The following is a 22,004-nucleotide window of genomic DNA, read 5'->3' on the forward strand; positions in this document are numbered from 1 at the left end:
AATTCCACTGTGTTCCCTGTATAATGCGGTTGTCACCTGAGATCTGCATGACCTCCCTAACTGGCTGTATACGGGGCCCTCGCTGATATGAATGTGAGCAGGGCTGCCTGCATGCCCCTGACCTGTCATCCCTGCCCAAGGCATGTAGAGAACCTTGTACAGTGTGAACTTGACCTGAACACCCACTCTGTCCCCACCTGCTCTGATGTGTCTGATGACTTGTGCAATGGAACTGTAAATTCAGCCCCTTGCCCCATGGCCTGAAGTCTACCACACACCCCTGTCCTGACCATCCCAACAATGTGAGTAGCACTGCACAATACACATGTGAGCAGGGGCACTCCACCATGTCTTGATGACCTCAGGCACTGTTGGAGCCCTGGACAATGTGGAGGTGCGAAGAGACCCAAAAATTCTTGACCAACTCGGCTGTGTGGGCCCTTTGCCAAGTCAACTACAACAGGGTTCCAACACATTGTATGTATGCATCAGCACCATGAATGGAGCCCTGTCCAAAGAGGACAGTAGAAGACATGCACCATTTCTCGTCCAGTGAAGGCTTGTGGAAAACCTTTACAATGTGGCTAGGACCAGTTTCCTCCAGCAAACGGTCATCAACTATCACAACTGTGGAACCCTCCTCAATGTGAGTGTGAACGGAGAATCCTACATCCTCAGGAGCTCGGCGGTAGAACATGGAGCCCTGTACAACTAGACTGTAAACAGCCCCACACCCCACCCACGTCCTGTCTACTTCAGCAATATATGGAGCCCTCCACAATGTGAAAGTGGCCAGAGCCCCATCCTTGTCTTAAGCATCCCAGGTGTGCAAGCAGCCCCATACACAGCGGATCGGAGCAGAGCCTCTCACTGTCCTGACCAGCTCAGGCATGTGGGCTGCCCCGAACACTGTGATTGTGAGCAGAGCCTCCCCATGTTCTGACGACCTCAGGCATTGGTGGTGCCCTGGACCACATGAATGAGAGCACAGCCCTGCCACACACTGACCATCCTTGCTTAGTGTGGTTCCATTACAATGGGAAGGTCAGCAGACCCCACACACTGTGGATACCTGCATCATGTGTGGAGCCCTGTACAAGGTGGATGTGAGAGAAGGCCCGCCATTTCCTGACCCTTTCAGATAGGTGCAAACCTTCTAGAATGTGGCTGTGAGCAGAGCTATCCCCTTGTAGTGCTCATCTCATATATGTGGAGCCTTCTTCAACATGGAATATGAACAGAGCAGCCCATTCGGTCAACACCTATAGCATTGTGGGACCCTATATGAGGGAAATGGCACAGTTGCCCCCAAAACATGCTGACTACCTCAGGCCCCTGTGCAGCCCTGTGTAACACTATGATGCCTGAGCCCTCTCCTGGCTGGACAACCTCAGGCAAGGTTGGAGTTCAGTCAAGTAATGATCATTTTTCTAAGTATAGAGCTTTAGACCATGGGGATGTGAACACACGTCCCATGTACACAATTCTACCATGATTTCTGGGCCCTCTTCGAGGCTAGTGGAAGCACGGTCTCCACATACTGAAACTCTCAGATACCAGTGAACACCTCTACAATGTGCTCTGAGAAACGCCCCACCACATCCTCACATCCTGAGGCGCCTGTCCATCCTCTGTAAAGTGACTTGCGAAACAGCCCCACCCCATATTCTGACTAGAGCACATGTGTAGGGCCCTCGGCATACTGAACGTGGCCAGAGCACCCATGTGTGGACCAAACCATCCTCCTATCAAGGAATCCACAAAGTCAAGGTGGACAGAGCCTCCCACATACACAGACTTGACTTATGAAGAACACAGGGAGCCTGTAGAGTGTAGACGTCAGCAGGGCCACCGCCGACATGTCCTGACACACTCAGGCATTAGCGAAGACCTGAGACACATGGATGTGAAGGGCCTGTGTGTTCCCTCTACAACAGAAGAGCACAACCAAGCCAGCTCCATCTGTGTCATAGATGGAGCCGTCTATCACAAATACAGGACAAGCGCTCCACCTCCTTCTGACCAACTCAGAAGTGTGGAAACCCTCCATAACTTGGGTGTGTCCAGAGCCATGCACCTGTGGTGATGATCACATGTATGCGTGGTCGCCTCATCAACAAGGATGAGAACAGAGCCACCAATATTCTGAATCCCTCAGGCATGTGCAGAACCGTCTTCAAGGTGAGTAACTTTAGAATGACCCTGTCCCCTCCCCCCTGCCCCCTGCCACACACGCACTATCCACCTCAAGCAGCTGCCCAGCCCTGCAAAGACCGAGAGGTGAGCGGCGCACTCCTGTGTTCCGAGAAATCCAGGCCCATGTGGGGCCTGCGGGACCAGGTGAGCAGAGCCTCCGTGTTCTCAGACCTGAATTGTGTGCAGAATCATCAACAACACAGATGTGAGTAGAACACCTTGCTCCTGACCTCAGATGTGTATATCCCAGGGTCACAAGGAGGATGCAGCCTCTGACTTCCACGTCACCACAACTGTAGCCACCTTAAGGGAATGGAATTCATATGAGAAAATGAAACAATGGAAACAAAACTTTGTAAATAGGGAGGGATGGAGGGGTTGAAGGGAGGGCAGGGGAAGAGGGAAAAATAAGACCCAAGAGAGATTATGAAAAGGACCCTAAGCCCATGTCCTGATGTCCTCAGACCTGTGTTGAGACATGTATGATGTGGATGTAAATAAAGCTCCCCAGGTCCTGAGCACCAAGGCCATCTTTGTAGCCCTGTACAACGTGACTGTAAGCAGAGCCCCAAACTCTGCCCAAGTCCCGAGTAGCTCAGGCACATACAGAGCCCTCCACAATGTGAAAGTGACCAGAGCCCCACCTTTATCTTAAGCGCCAGAGGTGAGCAAGCAGCCCCTTACAAAGTGGATGTGAGCAGAGCCTCTTGCCCTCCTGACCAGCTCACGCATGTGTGGTGCCCTGCACACTGTGATCGTGACCAGAGCCTCCCCATGTCCTGACGACCTCAGGCATTGGTGGTGCCCTGGACAACCTGAGTGTAATCACAGCCCTGCCACACACTGACACTCCCCTGTACGCGTGTTTCTGCTACACCGGGAAGGTCAGCACACCCCACCCACACTGCACACCTGCATCATGCATGGAGCCCTCTACATGGGGAACGTGAGAAGAGCCCCACCATTTCCTGACCCACTCAGGTAGGTGCAAACCTTCTACAAAGTGGATGTGAACACAGCCATCCATGAGTTTTGCTCATTTCTTGCATTTGGGTCCCTCTTCAACATAGAACATGAACAAAGCAGCCAATTCCGTCAATGCCTCAGGCATGTGAGGAAACCTCTACGAGGGAAATGCACAGTGTGCCTCCCACACAGACCACTGTGGAGCCCCGTACAACACTCCATGTGTGCAGTGCCCTGGCAAGTCCGGACTACCTCAGGTAGGGTGGAGCCTGGCCAGGTGAAGATCATTTCTCCAAGTATAGAGCCTTAGACAATAGGGAGGTGAACACACTTCCCGTGTGCAAACTCATACTGTGATTGTTAGCGCTCTCCAATGGCAGTGGAAGCACAGGCTCCACATCCTCACAGCTCAGATGACACGGAAACTGCTACAGTTTGAGGCGAGAGATGCCTCGCCACATCCTCACAGCGTCATGTGTTTCGGAGCCCTCGAAAGTGACTTTGGGAACAGCTCCTCCCCATGTCCTCACTACGTCATGCCTGTGTACAATAGCCTTGTCAACCTGAATGTGGCCAGAGCATCCAAGCGCAGAACACATCAGGGCCCTGTGGAGAAATCCATCAGGTGAATGAGGACAGAGGCCACCACACACACCGTGACTTGACTTTGAAGAACACGAGGATGCGTGTACAGTGCATATGTGAGCAGGGCCACTACACAAATGTCCTGACACACTCAGGCATGTGTGAAGACCTGAGCCACAGGGATGTGAAGAGCGGCCTCCCATGTCCTGCCAAGCAGGGCATGTGTGGTCCCTCTCCAACAGGAAAGCTCACATATTGAGCCCTTTACCCGGTGGACAGGATAGGAGCCCCACCTATCCACTTCTGACCGTCTCAGAAGTGTGGAAACCCACAGCAGCATGGGTATGACCAAAGCTAGGCACCTGTGGTGATGATCAATCACATGCATGTACGGCGGCATCGGCAATAAGTATGTGAACAGAGCCAATACGATGAATGACTCAGGCATGTGCCAAACTCTGTGCACGGTGAGTATGCAAAGAATACCCCTATACCCTAACACCCCATACATGCACACATGCTCAGCATCTCAGGCAAGTGTGTACCCCTGTAAAAACTAAGAACTGAGCAGCACCCTCATTTCTCCTGACAAACTCAGGCACATGCGGGGCCCTGCAAGATCATGTGAGCAGCGCCTCCATGTCTTGCGGACCTGAATTGTGTGCAGAATCATCTACAACATGGATGTGAATACAACACCTTTTGCCTGTCCTTCTCAGATGTACATAGCTCAGGGTCACACGGAGGATGTGGCCTGGGGCTTCCATGTCATGACAAGTGAAGCCACCTACAGAAATTTCTAAAGCAACATGAGCAGCACCAACCCATGTCCTGACCACCTCTGGAATACGTATGAGCACCTTACACCATGCTGTAACAAACTCATTCACGTGTGGAGCACTGTACAACCAGGCTAGGAGCAGAAAGCCCCATGTTTTGACCTCCTCAGGTAGGTGAGGACACCTGGCAAATGTAGAGGTGATCAAAATCTCCATGCATGTCCCGATTTTCTGGGTGGTGGGGTCACTCTGTACGATGTACGTGTGAGTAGGGTCCCCCACATGTGGGTGAACTCACCCATGGGTGGAGCCCTGTGCAAAGAGGATGTGAGCAGCCCCCTGGGTCTTCTTGTACTAATCATCTGTGGCCTGAATAAAATGTAAATGAGAGTGGAGACCCATCCCACACTCATTTCTGCAGCGATATAGATGAGGCCTTTATAAGGTCCACATGGCCAAGATCCCCACATCTCTACCATCTCAGCTGTGTGGAATCCTGAGCAATGTGCACGTGAGGTGATAGCCTCATATACAGAAATTTCAGGCCTGAGCGAGTCCTGGAGAACATGGATATGAACACAACTCCCCCCCATGCCTTCCTCTAATTCCACTGTGTTCCCTGTATAATGCGGTTGTCACCTGAGATCTGCATGACCTCCCTAACTGGCTGTATACGGGGCCCTCGCTGATATGAATGTGAGCAGGGCTGCCTGCATGCCCCTGACCTGTCATCCCTGCCCAAGGCATGTAGAGAACCTTGTACAGTGTGAACTTGACCTGAACACCCACTCTGTCCCCACCTGCTCTGATGTGTCTGATGACTTGTGCAATGGAACTGTAAATTCAGCCCCTTGCCCCATGGCCTGAAGTCTACCACACACCCCTGTCCTGACCATCCCAACAATGTGAGTAGCACTGCACAATACACATGTGAGCAGGGGCACTCCACCATGTCTTGATGACCTCAGGCACTGTTGGAGCCCTGGACAATGTGGAGGTGCGAAGAGACCCAAAAATTCTTGACCAACTCGGCTGTGTGGGCCCTTTGCCAAGTCAACTACAACAGGGTTCCAACACATTGTATGTATGCATCAGCACCATGAATGGAGCCCTGTCCAAAGAGGACAGTAGAAGACATGCACCATTTCTCGTCCAGTGAAGGCTTGTGGAAAACCTTTACAATGTGGCTAGGACCAGTTTCCTCCAGCAAACGGTCATCAACTATCACAACTGTGGAACCCTCCTCAATGTGAGTGTGAACGGAGAATCCTACATCCTCAGGAGCTCGGCGGTAGAACATGGAACCCTGTACAACTAGACTGTAAACAGCCCCACACCCCACCCACGTCCTGTCTACTTCAGCAATATATGGAGCCCTCCACAATGTGAAAGTGGCCAGAGCCCCATCCTTGTCTTAAGCATCCCAGGTGTGCAAGCAGCCCCATACACAGCGGATCGGAGCAGAGCCTCTCACTGTCCTGACCAGCTCAGGCATGTGGGCTGCCCCGAACACTGTGATTGTGAGCAGAGCCTCCCCATGTTCTGACGACCTCAGGCATTGGTGGTGCCCTGGACCACATGAATGAGAGCACAGCCCTGCCACACACTGACCATCCTTGCTTAGTGTGGTTCCATTACAATGGGAAGGTCAGCAGACCCCACACACTGTGGATACCTGCATCATGTGTGGAGCCCTGTACAAGGTGGATGTGAGAGAAGGCCCGCCATTTCCTGACCCTTTCAGATAGGTGCAAACCTTCTAGAATGTGGCTGTGAGCAGAGCTATCCCCTTGTAGTGCTCATCTCATATATGTGGAGCCTTCTTCAACATGGAATATGAACAGAGCAGCCCATTCGGTCAACACCTATAGCATTGTGGGACCCTATATGAGGGAAATGGCACAGTTGCCCCCAAAACATGCTGACTACCTCAGGCCCCTGTGCAGCCCTGTGTAACACTATGATGCCTGAGCCCTCTCCTGGCTGGACAACCTCAGGCAAGGTTGGAGTTCAGTCAAGTAATGATCATTTTTCTAAGTATAGAGCTTTAGACCATGGGGATGTGAACACACGTCCCATGTACACAATTCTACCATGATTTCTGGGCCCTCTTCGAGGCTAGTGGAAGCACGGTCTCCACATACTGAAACTCTCAGATACCAGTGAACACCTCTACAATGTGCTCTGAGAAACGCCCCACCACATCCTCACATCCTGAGGTGCCTGTCCATCCTCTGTAAAGTGACTTGCGAAACAGCCCCACCCCATATTCTGACTAGAGCACATGTGTAGGGCCCTCGGCATACTGAACGTGGCCAGAGCACCCATGTGTGGACCAAACCATCCTCCTATCAAGGAATCCACAAAGTCAAGGTGGACAGAGCCTCCCACATACACAGACTTGACTTATGAAGAACACAGGGAGCCTGTAGAGTGTAGACGTCAGCAGGGCCACCGCCGACATGTCCTGACACACTCAGGCATTAGCGAAGACCTGAGACACATGGATGTGAAGGGCCTGTGTGTTCCCTCTACAACAGAAGAGCACAACCAAGCCAGCTCCATCTGTGTCATAGATGGAGCCGTCTATCACAAATACAGGACAAGCGCTCCACCTCCTTCTGACCAACTCAGAAGTGTGGAAATCCTCCATAACTTGGGTGTGTCCAGAGCCATGCACCTGTGGTGATGATCACATGTATGCGTGGTCGCCTCATCAACAAGGATGAGAACAGAGCCACCAATATTCTGAATCCCTCAGGCATGTGCAGAACCGTCTTCAAGGTGAGTAACTTTAGAATGACCCTGTCCCCTCCCCCCTGCCCCCTGCCACACACGCACTATCCACCTCAAGCAGCTGCCCAGCCCTGCAAAGACCGAGAGGTGAGCGGCGCACTCCTGTGTTCCGAGAAATCCAGGCCCATGTGGGGCCTGCGGGACCAGGTGAGCAGAGCCTCCGTGTTCTCAGACCTGAATTGTGTGCAGAATCATCAACAACACAGATGTGAGTAGAACACCTTGCTCCTGACCTCAGATGTGTATATCCCAGGGTCACAAGGAGGATGCAGCCTCTGACTTCCACGTCACCACAACTGTAGCCACCTTAAGGGAATGGAATTCATATGAGAAAATGAAACAATGGAAACAAAACTTTGTAAATAGGGAGGGATGGAGGGGTTGAAGGGAGGGCAGGGGAAGAGGGAAAAATAAGACCCAAGAGAGATTATGAAAAGGACCCTAAGCCCATGTCCTGATGTCCTCAGACCTGTGTTGAGACATGTATGATGTGGATGTAAATAAAGCTCCCCAGGTCCTGAGCACCAAGGCCATCTTTGTAGCCCTGTACAACGTGACTGTAAGCAGAGCCCCAAACTCTGCCCAAGTCCCGAGTAGCTCAGGCACATACAGAGCCCTCCACAATGTGAAAGTGACCAGAGCCCCACCTTTATCTTAAGCGCCAGAGGTGAGCAAGCAGCCCCTTACAAAGTGGATGTGAGCAGAGCCTCTTGCCCTCCTGACCAGCTCACGCATGTGTGGTGCCCTGCACACTGTGATCGTGACCAGAGCCTCCCCATGTCCTGACGACCTCAGGCATTGGTGGTGCCCTGGACAACCTGAGTGTAATCACAGCCCTGCCACACACTGACACTCCCCTGTACGCGTGTTTCTGCTACACCGGGAAGGTCAGCACACCCCACCCACACTGCACACCTGCATCATGCATGGAGCCCTCTACATGGTGAACGTGAGAAGAGCCCCACCATTTCCTGACCCACTCAGGTAGGTGCAAACCTTCTACAAAGTGGATGTGAACACAGCCATCCATGAGTTTTGCTCATTTCTTGCATTTGGGTCCCTCTTCAACATAGAACATGAACAAAGCAGCCAATTCTGTCAATGCCTCAGGCATGTGAGGAAACCTCTACGAGGGAAATGCACAGTGTGCCTCCCACACAGACCACTGTGGAGCCCCGTACAACACTCCATGTGTGCAGTGCCCTGGCAAGTCCGGACTACCTCAGGTAGGGTGGAGCCTGGCCAGGTGAAGATCATTTCTCCAAGTATAGAGCCTTAGACAATAGGGAGGTGAACACACTTCCCGTGTGCAAACTCATACTGTGATTGTTAGCGCTCTCCAATGGCAGTGGAAGCACAGGCTCCACATCCTCACAGCTCAGATGACACGGAAACTGCTACAGTTTGAGGCGAGAGATGCCTCGCCACATCCTCACAGCGTCATGTGTTTCGGAGCCCTCGAAAGTGACTTTGGGAACAGCTCCTCCCCATGTCCTCACTACGTCATGCCTGTGTACAATAGCCTTGTCAACCTGAACGTGGCCAGAGCATCCAAGCGCAGAACACATCAGGGCCCTGTGGAGAAATCCATCAGGTGAATGAGGACAGAGGCCACCACACACACCGTGACTTGACTTTGAAGAACACGAGGATGCGTGTACAGTGCATATGTGAGCAGGGCCACTACACAAATGTCCTGACACACTCAGGCATGTGTGAAGACCTGAGCCACAGGGATGTGAAGAGCGGCCTCCCATGTCCTGCCAAGCAGGGCATGTGTGGTCCCTCTCCAACAGGAAAGCTCACATATTGAGCCCTTTACCCGGTGGACAGGATAGGAGCCCCACCTATCCACTTCTGACCGTCTCAGAAGTGTGGAAACCCACAGCAGCATGGGTATGACCAAAGCTAGGCACCTGTGGTGATGATCAATCACATGCATGTACGGCGGCATCGGCAATAAGTATGTGAACAGAGCCAATACGATGAATGACTCAGGCATGTGCCAAACTCTGTGCACGGTGAGTATGCAAAGAATACCCCTATACCCTAACACCCCATACATGCACACATGCTCAGCATCTCAGGCAAGTGTGTACCCCTGTAAAAACTAAGAACTGAGCAGCACCCTCATTTCTCCTGACAAACTCAGGCACATGCGGGGCCCTGCAAGATCATGTGAGCAGCGCCTCCATGTCTTGCGGACCTGAATTGTGTGCAGAATCATCTACAACATGGATGTGAATACAACACCTTTTGCCTGTCCTTCTCAGATGTACATAGCTCAGGGTCACACGGAGGATGTGGCCTGGGGCTTCCATGTCATGACAAGTGAAGCCACCTACAGAAATTTCTAAAGCAACATGAGCAGCACCAACCCATGTCCTGACCACCTCTGGAATACGTATGAGCACCTTACACCATGCTGTAACAAACTCATTCACGTGTGGAGCACTGTACAACCAGGCTAGGAGCAGAAAGCCCCATGTTTTGACCTCCTCAGGTAGGTGAGGACACCTGGCAAATGTAGAGGTGATCAAAATCTCCATGCATGTCCCGATTTTCTGGGTGGTGGGGTCACTCTGTACGATGTACGTGTGAGTAGGGTCCCCCACATGTGGGTGAACTCACCCATGGGTGGAGCCCTGTGCAAAGAGGATGTGAGCAGCCCCCTGGGTCTTCTTGTACTAATCATCTGTGGCCTGAATAAAATGTAAATGAGAGTGGAGACCCATCCCACACTCATTTCTGCAGCGATATAGATGAGGCCTTTATAAGGTCCACATGGCCAAGATCCCCACATCTCTACCATCTCAGCTGTGTGGAATCCTGAGCAATGTGCACGTGAGGTGATAGCCTCATATACAGAAATTTCAGGCCTGAGCGAGTCCTGGAGAACATGGATATGAACACAACTCCCCCCCATGCCTTCCTCTAATTCCACTGTGTTCCCTGTATAATGCGGTTGTCACCTGAGATCTGCATGACCTCCCTAACTGGCTGTATACGGGGCCCTCGCTGATATGAATGTGAGCAGGGCTGCCTGCATGCCCCTGACCTGTCATCCCTGCCCAAGGCATGTAGAGAACCTTGTACAGTGTGAACTTGACCTGAACACCCACTCTGTCCCCACCTGCTCTGATGTGTCTGATGACTTGTGCAATGGAACTGTAAATTCAGCCCCTTGCCCCATGGCCTGAAGTCTACCACACACCCCTGTCCTGACCATCCCAACAATGTGAGTAGCACTGCACAATACACATGTGAGCAGGGGCACTCCACCATGTCTTGATGACCTCAGGCACTGTTGGAGCCCTGGACAATGTGGAGGTGTGAAGAGACCCAAAAATTCTTGACCAACTCGGCTGTGTGGGCCCTTTGCCAAGTCAACTACAACAGGGTTCCAACACATTGTATGTATGCATCAGCACCATGAATGGAGCCCTGTCCAAAGAGGACAGTAGAAGACATGCACCATTTCTCGTCCAGTGAAGGCTTGTGGAAAACCTTTACAATGTGGCTAGGACCAGTTTCCTCCAGCAAACGGTCATCAACTATCACAACTGTGGAACCCTCCTCAATGTGAGTGTGAACGGAGAATCCTACATCCTCAGGAGCTCGGCGGTAGAACATGGAGCCCTGTACAACTAGACTGTAAACAGCCCCACACCCCACCCACGTCCTGTCTACTTCAGCAATATATGGAGCCCTCCACAATGTGAAAGTGGCCAGAGCCCCATCCTTGTCTTAAGCATCCCAGGTGTGCAAGCAGCCCCATACACAGCGGATCGGAGCAGAGCCTCTCACTGTCCTGACCAGCTCAGGCATGTGGGCTGCCCCGAACACTGTGATTGTGAGCAGAGCCTCCCCATGTTCTGACGACCTCAGGCATTGGTGGTGCCCTGGACCACATGAATGAGAGCACAGCCCTGCCACACACTGACCATCCTTGCTTAGTGTGGTTCCATTACAATGGGAAGGTCAGCAGACCCCACACACTGTGGATACCTGCATCATGTGTGGAGCCCTGTACAAGGTGGATGTGAGAGAAGGCCCGCCATTTCCTGACCCTTTCAGATAGGTGCAAACCTTCTAGAATGTGGCTGTGAGCAGAGCTATCCCCTTGTAGTGCTCATCTCATATATGTGGAGCCTTCTTCAACATGGAATATGAACAGAGCAGCCCATTCGGTCAACACCTATAGCATTGTGGGACCCTATATGAGGGAAATGGCACAGTTGCCCCCAAAACATGCTGACTACCTCAGGCCCCTGTGCAGCCCTGTGTAACACTATGATGCCTGAGCCCTCTCCTGGCTGGACAACCTCAGGCAAGGTTGGAGTTCAGTCAAGTAATGATCATTTTTCTAAGTATAGAGCTTTAGACCATGGGGATGTGAACACACGTCCCATGTACACAATTCTACCATGATTTCTGGGCCCTCTTCGAGGCTAGTGGAAGCACGGTCTCCACATACTGAAACTCTCAGATACCAGTGAACACCTCTACAATGTGCTCTGAGAAACGCCCCACCACATCCTCACATCCTGAGGTGCCTGTCCATCCTCTGTAAAGTGACTTGCGAAACAGCCCCACCCCATATTCTGACTAGAGCACATGTGTAGGGCCCTCGGCATACTGAACGTGGCCAGAGCACCCATGTGTGGACCAAACCATCCTCCTATCAAGGAATCCACAAAGTCAAGGTGGACAGAGCCTCCCACATACACAGACTTGACTTATGAAGAACACAGGGAGCCTGTAGAGTGTAGACGTCAGCAGGGCCACCGCCGACATGTCCTGACACACTCAGGCATTAGCGAAGACCTGAGACACATGGATGTGAAGGGCCTGTGTGTTCCCTCTACAACAGAAGAGCACAACCAAGCCAGCTCCATCTGTGTCATAGATGGAGCCGTCTATCACAAATACAGGACAAGCGCTCCACCTCCTTCTGACCAACTCAGAAGTGTGGAAATCCTCCATAACTTGGGTGTGTCCAGAGCCATGCACCTGTGGTGATGATCACATGTATGCGTGGTCGCCTCATCAACAAGGATGAGAACAGAGCCACCAATATTCTGAATCCCTCAGGCATGTGCAGAACCGTCTTCAAGGTGAGTAACTTTAGAATGACCCTGTCCCCTCCCCCCTGCCCCCTGCCACACACGCACTATCCACCTCAAGCAGCTGCCCAGCCCTGCAAAGACCGAGAGGTGAGCGGCGCACTCCTGTGTTCCGAGAAATCCAGGCCCATGTGGGGCCTGCGGGACCAGGTGAGCAGAGCCTCCGTGTTCTCAGACCTGAATTGTGTGCAGAATCATCAACAACACAGATGTGAGTAGAACACCTTGCTCCTGACCTCAGATGTGTATATCCCAGGGTCACAAGGAGGATGCAGCCTCTGACTTCCACGTCACCACAACTGTAGCCACCTTAAGGGAATGGAATTCATATGAGAAAATGAAACAATGGAAACAAAACTTTGTAAATAGGGAGGGATGGAGGGGTTGAAGGGAGGGCAGGGGAAGAGGGAAAAATAAGACCCAAGAGAGATTATGAAAAGGACCCTAAGCCCATGTCCTGATGTCCTCAGACCTGTGTTGAGACATGTATGATGTGGATGTAAATAAAGCTCCCCAGGTCCTGAGCACCAAGGCCATCTTTGTAGCCCTGTACAACGTGACTGTAAGCAGAGCCCCAAACTCTGCCCAAGTCCCGAGTAGCTCAGGCACATACAGAGCCCTCCACAATGTGAAAGTGACCAGAGCCCCACCTTTATCTTAAGCGCCAGAGGTGAGCAAGCAGCCCCTTACAAAGTGGATGTGAGCAGAGCCTCTTGCCCTCCTGACCAGCTCACGCATGTGTGGTGCCCTGCACACTGTGATCGTGACCAGAGCCTCCCCATGTCCTGACGACCTCAGGCATTGGTGGTGCCCTGGACAACCTGAGTGTAATCACAGCCCTGCCACACACTGACACTCCCCTGTACGCGTGTTTCTGCTACACCGGGAAGGTCAGCACACCCCACCCACACTGCACACCTGCATCATGCATGGAGCCCTCTACATGGTGAACGTGAGAAGAGCCCCACCATTTCCTGACCCACTCAGGTAGGTGCAAACCTTCTACAAAGTGGATGTGAACACAGCCATCCATGAGTTTTGCTCATTTCTTGCATTTGGGTCCCTCTTCAACATAGAACATGAACAAAGCAGCCAATTCCGTCAATGCCTCAGGCATGTGAGGAAACCTCTACGAGGGAAATGCACAGTGTGCCTCCCACACAGACCACTGTGGAGCCCCGTACAACACTCCATGTGTGCAGTGCCCTGGCAAGTCCGGACTACCTCAGGTAGGGTGGAGCCTGGCCAGGTGAAGATCATTTCTCCAAGTATAGAGCCTTAGACAATAGGGAGGTGAACACACTTCCCGTGTGCAAACTCATACTGTGATTGTTAGCGCTCTCCAATGGCAGTGGAAGCACAGGCTCCACATCCTCACAGCTCAGATGACACGGAAACTGCTACAGTTTGAGGCGAGAGATGCCTCGCCACATCCTCACAGCGTCATGTGTTTCGGAGCCCTCGAAAGTGACTTTGGGAACAGCTCCTCCCCATGTCCTCACTACGTCATGCCTGTGTACAATAGCCTTGTCAACCTGAACGTGGCCAGAGCATCCAAGCGCAGAACACATCAGGGCCCTGTGGAGAAATCCATCAGGTGAATGAGGACAGAGGCCACCACACACACCGTGACTTGACTTTGAAGAACACGAGGATGCGTGTACAGTGCATATGTGAGCAGGGCCACTACACAAATGTCCTGACACACTCAGGCATGTGTGAAGACCTGAGCCACAGGGATGTGAAGAGCGGCCTCCCATGTCCTGCCAAGCAGGGCATGTGTGGTCCCTCTCCAACAGGAAAGCTCACATATTGAGCCCTTTACCCGGTGGACAGGATAGGAGCCCCACCTATCCACTTCTGACCGTCTCAGAAGTGTGGAAACCCACAGCAGCATGGGTATGACCAAAGCTAGGCACCTGTGGTGATGATCAATCACATGCATGTACGGCGGCATCGGCAATAAGTATGTGAACAGAGCCAATACGATGAATGACTCAGGCATGTGCCAAACTCTGTGCACGGTGAGTATGCAAAGAATACCCCTATACCCTAACACCCCATACATGCACACATGCTCAGCATCTCAGGCAAGTGTGTACCCCTGTAAAAACTAAGAACTGAGCAGCACCCTCATTTCTCCTGACAAACTCAGGCACATGCGGGGCCCTGCAAGATCATGTGAGCAGCGCCTCCATGTCTTGCGGACCTGAATTGTGTGCAGAATCATCTACAACATGGATGTGAATACAACACCTTTTGCCTGTCCTTCTCAGATGTACATAGCTCAGGGTCACACGGAGGATGTGGCCTGGGGCTTCCATGTCATGACAAGTGAAGCCACCTACAGAAATTTCTAAAGCAACATGAGCAGCACCAACCCATGTCCTGACCACCTCTGGAATACGTATGAGCACCTTACACCATGCTGTAACAAACTCATTCACGTGTGGAGCACTGTACAACCAGGCTAGGAGCAGAAAGCCCCATGTTTTGACCTCCTCAGGTAGGTGAGGACACCTGGCAAATGTAGAGGTGATCAAAATCTCCATGCATGTCCCGATTTTCTGGGTGGTGGGGTCACTCTGTACGATGTACGTGTGAGTAGGGTCCCCCACATGTGGGTGAACTCACCCATGGGTGGAGCCCTGTGCAAAGAGGATGTGAGCAGCCCCCTGGGTCTTCTTGTACTAATCATCTGTGGCCTGAATAAAATGTAAGTGAGAGTGGAGACCCATCCCACACTCATTTCTGCAGCGATATAGATGAGGCCTTTATAAGGTCCACATGGCCAAGATCCCCACATCTCTACCATCTCAGCTGTGTGGAATCCTGAGCAATGTGCACGTGAGGTGATAGCCTCATATACAGAAATTTCAGGCCTGAGCGAGTCCTGGAGAACATGGATATGAACACAACTCCCCCCCATGCCTTCCTCTAATTCCACTGTGTTCCCTGTATAATGCGGTTGTCACCTGAGATCTGCATGACCTCCCTAACTGGCTGTATACGGGGCCCTCGCTGATATGAATGTGAGCAGGGCTGCCTGCATGCCCCTGACCTGTCATCCCTGCCCAAGGCATGTAGAGAACCTTGTACAGTGTGAACTTGACCTGAACACCCACTCTGTCCCCACCTGCTCTGATGTGTCTGATGACTTGTGCAATGGAACTGTAAATTCAGCCCCTTGCCCCATGGCCTGAAGTCTACCACACACCCCTGTCCTGACCATCCCAACAATGTGAGTAGCACTGCACAATACACATGTGAGCAGGGGCACTCCACCATGTCTTGATGACCTCAGGCACTGTTGGAGCCCTGGACAATGTGGAGGTGTGAAGAGACCCAAAAATTCTTGACCAACTCGGCTGTGTGGGCCCTTTGCCAAGTCAACTACAACAGGGTTCCAACACATTGTATGTATGCATCAGCACCATGAATGGAGCCCTGTCCAAAGAGGACAGTAGAAGACATGCACCATTTCTCGTCCAGTGAAGGCTTGTGGAAAACCTTTACAATGTGGCTAGGACCAGTTTCCTCCAGCAAACGGTCATCAACTATCACAACTGTGGAACCCTCCTCAATGTGAGTGTGAACGGAGAATCCTACATCCTCAGGAGCTCGGCGGTAGAACATGGAGCCCTGTACAACTAGACTGTAAACAGCCCCACACCCCACCCACGTCCTGTCTACTTCAGCAATATATGGAGCCCTCCACAATGTGAAAGTGGCCAGAGCCCCATCCTTGTCTTAAGCATCCCAGGTGTGCAAGCAGCCCCATACACAGCGGATCGGAGCAGAGCCTCTCACTGTCCTGACCAGCTCAGGCATGTGGGCTGCCCCGAACACTGTGATTGTGAGCAGAGCCTCCCCATGTTCTGACGACCTCAGGCATTGGTGGTGCCCTGGACCACATGAATGAGAGCACAGCCCTGCCACACACTGACCATCCTTGCTTAGTGTGGTTCCATTACAATGGGAAGGTCAGCAGACCCCACACACTGTGGATACCTGCATCATGTGTGGAGCCCTGTACAAGGTGGATGTGAGAGAAGGCCCGCCATTTCCTGACCCTTTCAGATAGGTGCAAACCTTCTAGAATGTGGCTGTGAGCAGAGCTATCCCCTTGTAGTGCTCATCTCATATATGTGGAGCCTTCTTCAACATGGAATATGAACAGAGCAGCCCATTCGGTCAACACCTATAGCATTGTGGGACCCTATATGAGGGAAATGGCACAGTTGCCCCCAAAACATGCTGACTACCTCAGGCCCCTGTGCAGCCCTGTGTAACACTATGATGCCTGAGCCCTCTCCTGGCTGGACAACCTCAGGCAAGGTTGGAGTTCAGTCAAGTAATGATCATTTTTCTAAGTATAGAGCTTTAGACCATGGGGATGTGAACACACGTCCCATGTACACAATTCTACCATGATTTCTGGGCCCTCTTCGAGGCTAGTGGAAGCACGGTCTCCACATACTGAAACTCTCAGATACCAGTGAACACCTCTACAATGTGCTCTGAGAAACGCCCCACCACATCCTCACATCCTGAGGTGCCTGTCCATCCTCTGTAAAGTGACTTGCGAAACAGCCCCACCCCATATTCTGACTAGAGCACATGTGTAGGGCCCTCGGCATACTGAACGTGGCCAGAGCACCCATGTGTGGACCAAACCATCCTCCTATCAAGGAATCCACAAAGTCAAGGTGGACAGAGCCTCCCACATACACAGACTTGACTTATGAAGAACACAGGGAGCCTGTAGAGTGTAGACGTCAGCAGGGCCACCGCCGACATGTCCTGACACACTCAGGCATTAGCGAAGACCTGAGACACATGGATGTGAAGGGCCTGTGTGTTCCCTCTACAACAGAAGAGCACAACCAAGCCAGCTCCATCTGTGTCATAGATGGAGCCGTCTATCACAAATACAGGACAAGCGCTCCACCTCCTTCTGACCAACTCAGAAGTGTGGAAACCCTCCATAACTTGGGTGTGTCCAGAGCCATGCACCTGTGGTGATGATCACATGTATGCGTGGTCGCCTCATCAACAAGGATGAGAACAGAGCCACCAATATTCTGAATCCCTCAGGCATGTGCAGAACCGTCTTCAAGGTGAGTAACTTTAGAATGACCCTGTCCCCTCCCCCCTGCCCCCTGCCACACACGCACTATCCACCTCAAGCAGCTGCCCAGCCCTGCAAAGACCGAGAGGTGAGCGGCGCACTCCTGTGTTCCGAGAAATCCAGGCCCATGTGGGGCCTGCGGGACCAGGTGAGCAGAGCCTCCGTGTTCTCAGACCTGAATTGTGTGCAGAATCATCAACAACACAGATGTGAGTAGAACACCTTGCTCCTGACCTCAGATGTGTATATCCCAGGGTCACAAGGAGGATGCAGCCTCTGACTTCCACGTCACCACAACTGTAGCCACCTTAAGGGAATGGAATTCATATGAGAAAATGAAACAATGGAAACAAAACTTTGTAAATAGGGAGGGATGGAGGGGTTGAAGGGAGGGCAGGGGAAGAGGGAAAAATAAGACCCAAGAGAGATTATGAAAAGGACCCTAAGCCCATGTCCTGATGTCCTCAGACCTGTGTTGAGACATGTATGATGTGGATGTAAATAAAGCTCCCCAGGTCCTGAGCACCAAGGCCATCTTTGTAGCCCTGTACAACGTGACTGTAAGCAGAGCCCCAAACTCTGCCCAAGTCCCGAGTAGCTCAGGCACATACAGAGCCCTCCACAATGTGAAAGTGACCAGAGCCCCACCTTTATCTTAAGCGCCAGAGGTGAGCAAGCAGCCCCTTACAAAGTGGATGTGAGCAGAGCCTCTTGCCCTCCTGACCAGCTCACGCATGTGTGGTGCCCTGCACACTGTGATCGTGACCAGAGCCTCCCCATGTCCTGACGACCTCAGGCATTGGTGGTGCCCTGGACAACCTGAGTGTAATCACAGCCCTGCCACACACTGACACTCCCCTGTACGCGTGTTTCTGCTACACCGGGAAGGTCAGCACACCCCACCCACACTGCACACCTGCATCATGCATGGAGCCCTCTACATGGTGAACGTGAGAAGAGCCCCACCATTTCCTGACCCACTCAGGTAGGTGCAAACCTTCTACAAAGTGGATGTGAACACAGCCATCCATGAGTTTTGCTCATTTCTTGCATTTGGGTCCCTCTTCAACATAGAACATGAACAAAGCAGCCAATTCCGTCAATGCCTCAGGCATGTGAGGAAACCTCTACGAGGGAAATGCACAGTGTGCCTCCCACACAGACCACTGTGGAGCCCCGTACAACACTCCATGTGTGCAGTGCCCTGGCAAGTCCGGACTACCTCAGGTAGGGTGGAGCCTGGCCAGGTGAAGATCATTTCTCCAAGTATAGAGCCTTAGACAATAGGGAGGTGAACACACTTCCCGTGTGCAAACTCATACTGTGATTGTTAGCGCTCTCCAATGGCAGTGGAAGCACAGGCTCCACATCCTCACAGCTCAGATGACACGGAAACTGCTACAGTTTGAGGCGAGAGATGCCTCGCCACATCCTCACAGCGTCATGTGTTTCGGAGCCCTCGAAAGTGACTTTGGGAACAGCTCCTCCCCATGTCCTCACTACGTCATGCCTGTGTACAATAGCCTTGTCAACCTGAACGTGGCCAGAGCATCCAAGCGCAGAACACATCAGGGCCCTGTGGAGAAATCCATCAGGTGAATGAGGACAGAGGCCACCACACACACCGTGACTTGACTTTGAAGAACACGAGGATGCGTGTACAGTGCATATGTGAGCAGGGCCACTACACAAATGTCCTGACACACTCAGGCATGTGTGAAGACCTGAGCCACAGGGATGTGAAGAGCGGCCTCCCATGTCCTGCCAAGCAGGGCATGTGTGGTCCCTCTCCAACAGGAAAGCTCACATATTGAGCCCTTTACCCGGTGGACAGGATAGGAGCCCCACCTATCCACTTCTGACCGTCTCAGAAGTGTGGAAACCCACAGCAGCATGGGTATGACCAAAGCTAGGCACCTGTGGTGATGATCAATCACATGCATGTACGGCGGCATCGGCAATAAGTATGTGAACAGAGCCAATACGATGAATGACTCAGGCATGTGCCAAACTCTGTGCACGGTGAGTATGCAAAGAATACCCCTATACCCTAACACCCCATACATGCACACATGCTCAGCATCTCAGGCAAGTGTGTACCCCTGTAAAAACTAAGAACTGAGCAGCACCCTCATTTCTCCTGACAAACTCAGGCACATGCGGGGCCCTGCAAGATCATGTGAGCAGCGCCTCCATGTCTTGCGGACCTGAATTGTGTGCAGAATCATCTACAACATGGATGTGAATACAACACCTTTTGCCTGTCCTTCTCAGATGTACATAGCTCAGGGTCACACGGAGGATGTGGCCTGGGGCTTCCATGTCATGACAAGTGAAGCCACCTACAGAAATTTCTAAAGCAACATGAGCAGCACCAACCCATGTCCTGACCACCTCTGGAATACGTATGAGCACCTTACACCATGCTGTAACAAACTCATTCACGTGTGGAGCACTGTACAACCAGGCTAGGAGCAGAAAGCCCCATGTTTTGACCTGCTCAGGTAGGTGAGGACACCTGGCAAATGTAGAGGTGATCAAAATCTCCATGCATGTCCCGATTTTCTGGGTGGTGGGGTCACTCTGTACGATGTACGTGTGAGTAGGGTCCCCCACATGTGGGTGAACTCACCCATGGGTGGAGCCCTGTGCAAAGAGGATGTGAGCAGCCCCCTGGGTCTTCTTGTACTAATCATCTGTGGCCTGAATAAAATGTAAATGAGAGTGGAGACCCATCCCACACTCATTTCTGCAGCGATATAGATGAGGCCTTTATAAGGTCCACATGGCCAAGATCCCCACATCTCTACCATCTCAGCTGTGTGGAATCCTGAGCAATGTGCACGTGAGGTGATAGCCTCATATACAGAAATTTCAGGCCTGAGCGAGTCCTGGAGAACATGGATATGAACACAACTCCCCCCCATGCCTTCCTCTAATTCCACTGTGTTCCCTGTATAATGCGGTTGTCACCTGAGATCTGCATGACCTCCCTAACTGGCTGTATACGGGGCCCTCGGTGATATGAATGTGAGCAGGGCTGCCTGCATGCCCCTGACCTGTCATCCCTGCCCAAGGCATGTAGAGAACCTTGTACAGTGTGAACTTGACCTGAACACCCACTCTGTCCCCACCTGCTCTGATGTGTCTGATGACTTGTGCAATGGAACTGTAAATTCAGCCCCTTGCCCCATGGCCTGAAGTCTACCACACACCCCTGTCCTGACCATCCCAACAATGTGAGTAGCACTGCACAATACACATGTGAGCAGGGGCACTCCACCATGTCTTGATGACCTCAGGCACTGTTGGATCCCTGGACAATGTGGAGGTGTGAAGAGACCCAAAAATTCTTGACCAACTCGGCTGTGTGGGCCCTTTGCCAAGTCAACTACAACAGGGTTCCAACACATTGTATGTATGCATCAGCACCATGAATGGAGCCCTGTCCAAAGAGGACAGTAGAAGACATGCACCATTTCTCGTCCAGTGAAGGCTTGTGGAAAACCTTTACAATGTGGCTAGGACCAGTTTCCTCCAGCAAACGGTCATCAACTATCACAACTGTGGAACCCTCCTCAATGTGAGTGTGAACGGAGAATCCTACATCCTCAGGAGCTCGGCGGTAGAACATGGAGCCCTGTACAACTAGACTGTAAACAGCCCCACACCCCACCCACGTCCTGTCTACTTCAGCAATATATGGAGCCCTCCACAATGTGAAAGTGGCCAGAGCCCCATCCTTGTCTTAAGCATCCCAGGTGTGCAAGCAGCCCCATACACAGCGGATCGGAGCAGAGCCTCTCACTGTCCTGACCAGCTCAGGCATGTGGGCTGCCCCGAACACTGTGATTGTGAGCAGAGCCTCCCCATGTTCTGACGACCTCAGGCATTGGTGGTGCCCTGGACCACATGAATGAGAGCACAGCCCTGCCACACACTGACCATCCTTGCTTAGTGTGGTTCCATTACAATGGGAAGGTCAGCAGACCCCACACACTGTGGATACCTGCATCATGTGTGGAGCCCTGTACAAGGTGGATGTGAGAGAAGGCCCGCCATTTCCTGACCCTTTCAGATAGGTGCAAACCTTCTAGAATGTGGCTGTGAGCAGAGCTATCCCCTTGTAGTGCTCATCTCATATATGTGGAGCCTTCTTCAACATGGAATATGAACAGAGCAGCCCATTCGGTCAACACCTATAGCACTGTGGGACCCTATATGAGGGAAATGGCACAGTTGCCCCCAAAACATGCTGACTACCTCAGGCCCCTGTGCAGCCCTGTGTAACACTATGATGCCTGAGCCCTCTCCTGGCTGGACAACCTCAGGCAAGGTTGGAGTTCAGTCAAGTAATGATCATTTTTCTAAGTATAGAGCTTTAGACCATGGGGATGTGAACACACGTCCCATGTACACAATTCT

At 52.0% G+C, this 22,004-nt stretch overlaps 1 protein-coding gene across 1 annotated transcript in view; it reads right to left on the bottom strand.

The window, feature by feature from the left end:
* LOC147822658 (uncharacterized) overlaps window positions 1–22,004 on the bottom strand; it is a 133,891-nt gene that overhangs the window by 91,308 nt on the left and 20,579 nt on the right. The window lies entirely within an intron of this gene.

This window comes from Heterocephalus glaber, unplaced genomic scaffold (genome assembly GCF_053883595.1).
Source record: "Heterocephalus glaber isolate CG9 unplaced genomic scaffold, H.glaber_assembly_v1.0 deba00001610, whole genome shotgun sequence".
Classification (NCBI taxonomy): Eukaryota; Metazoa; Chordata; class Mammalia; order Rodentia; family Bathyergidae; genus Heterocephalus; species Heterocephalus glaber.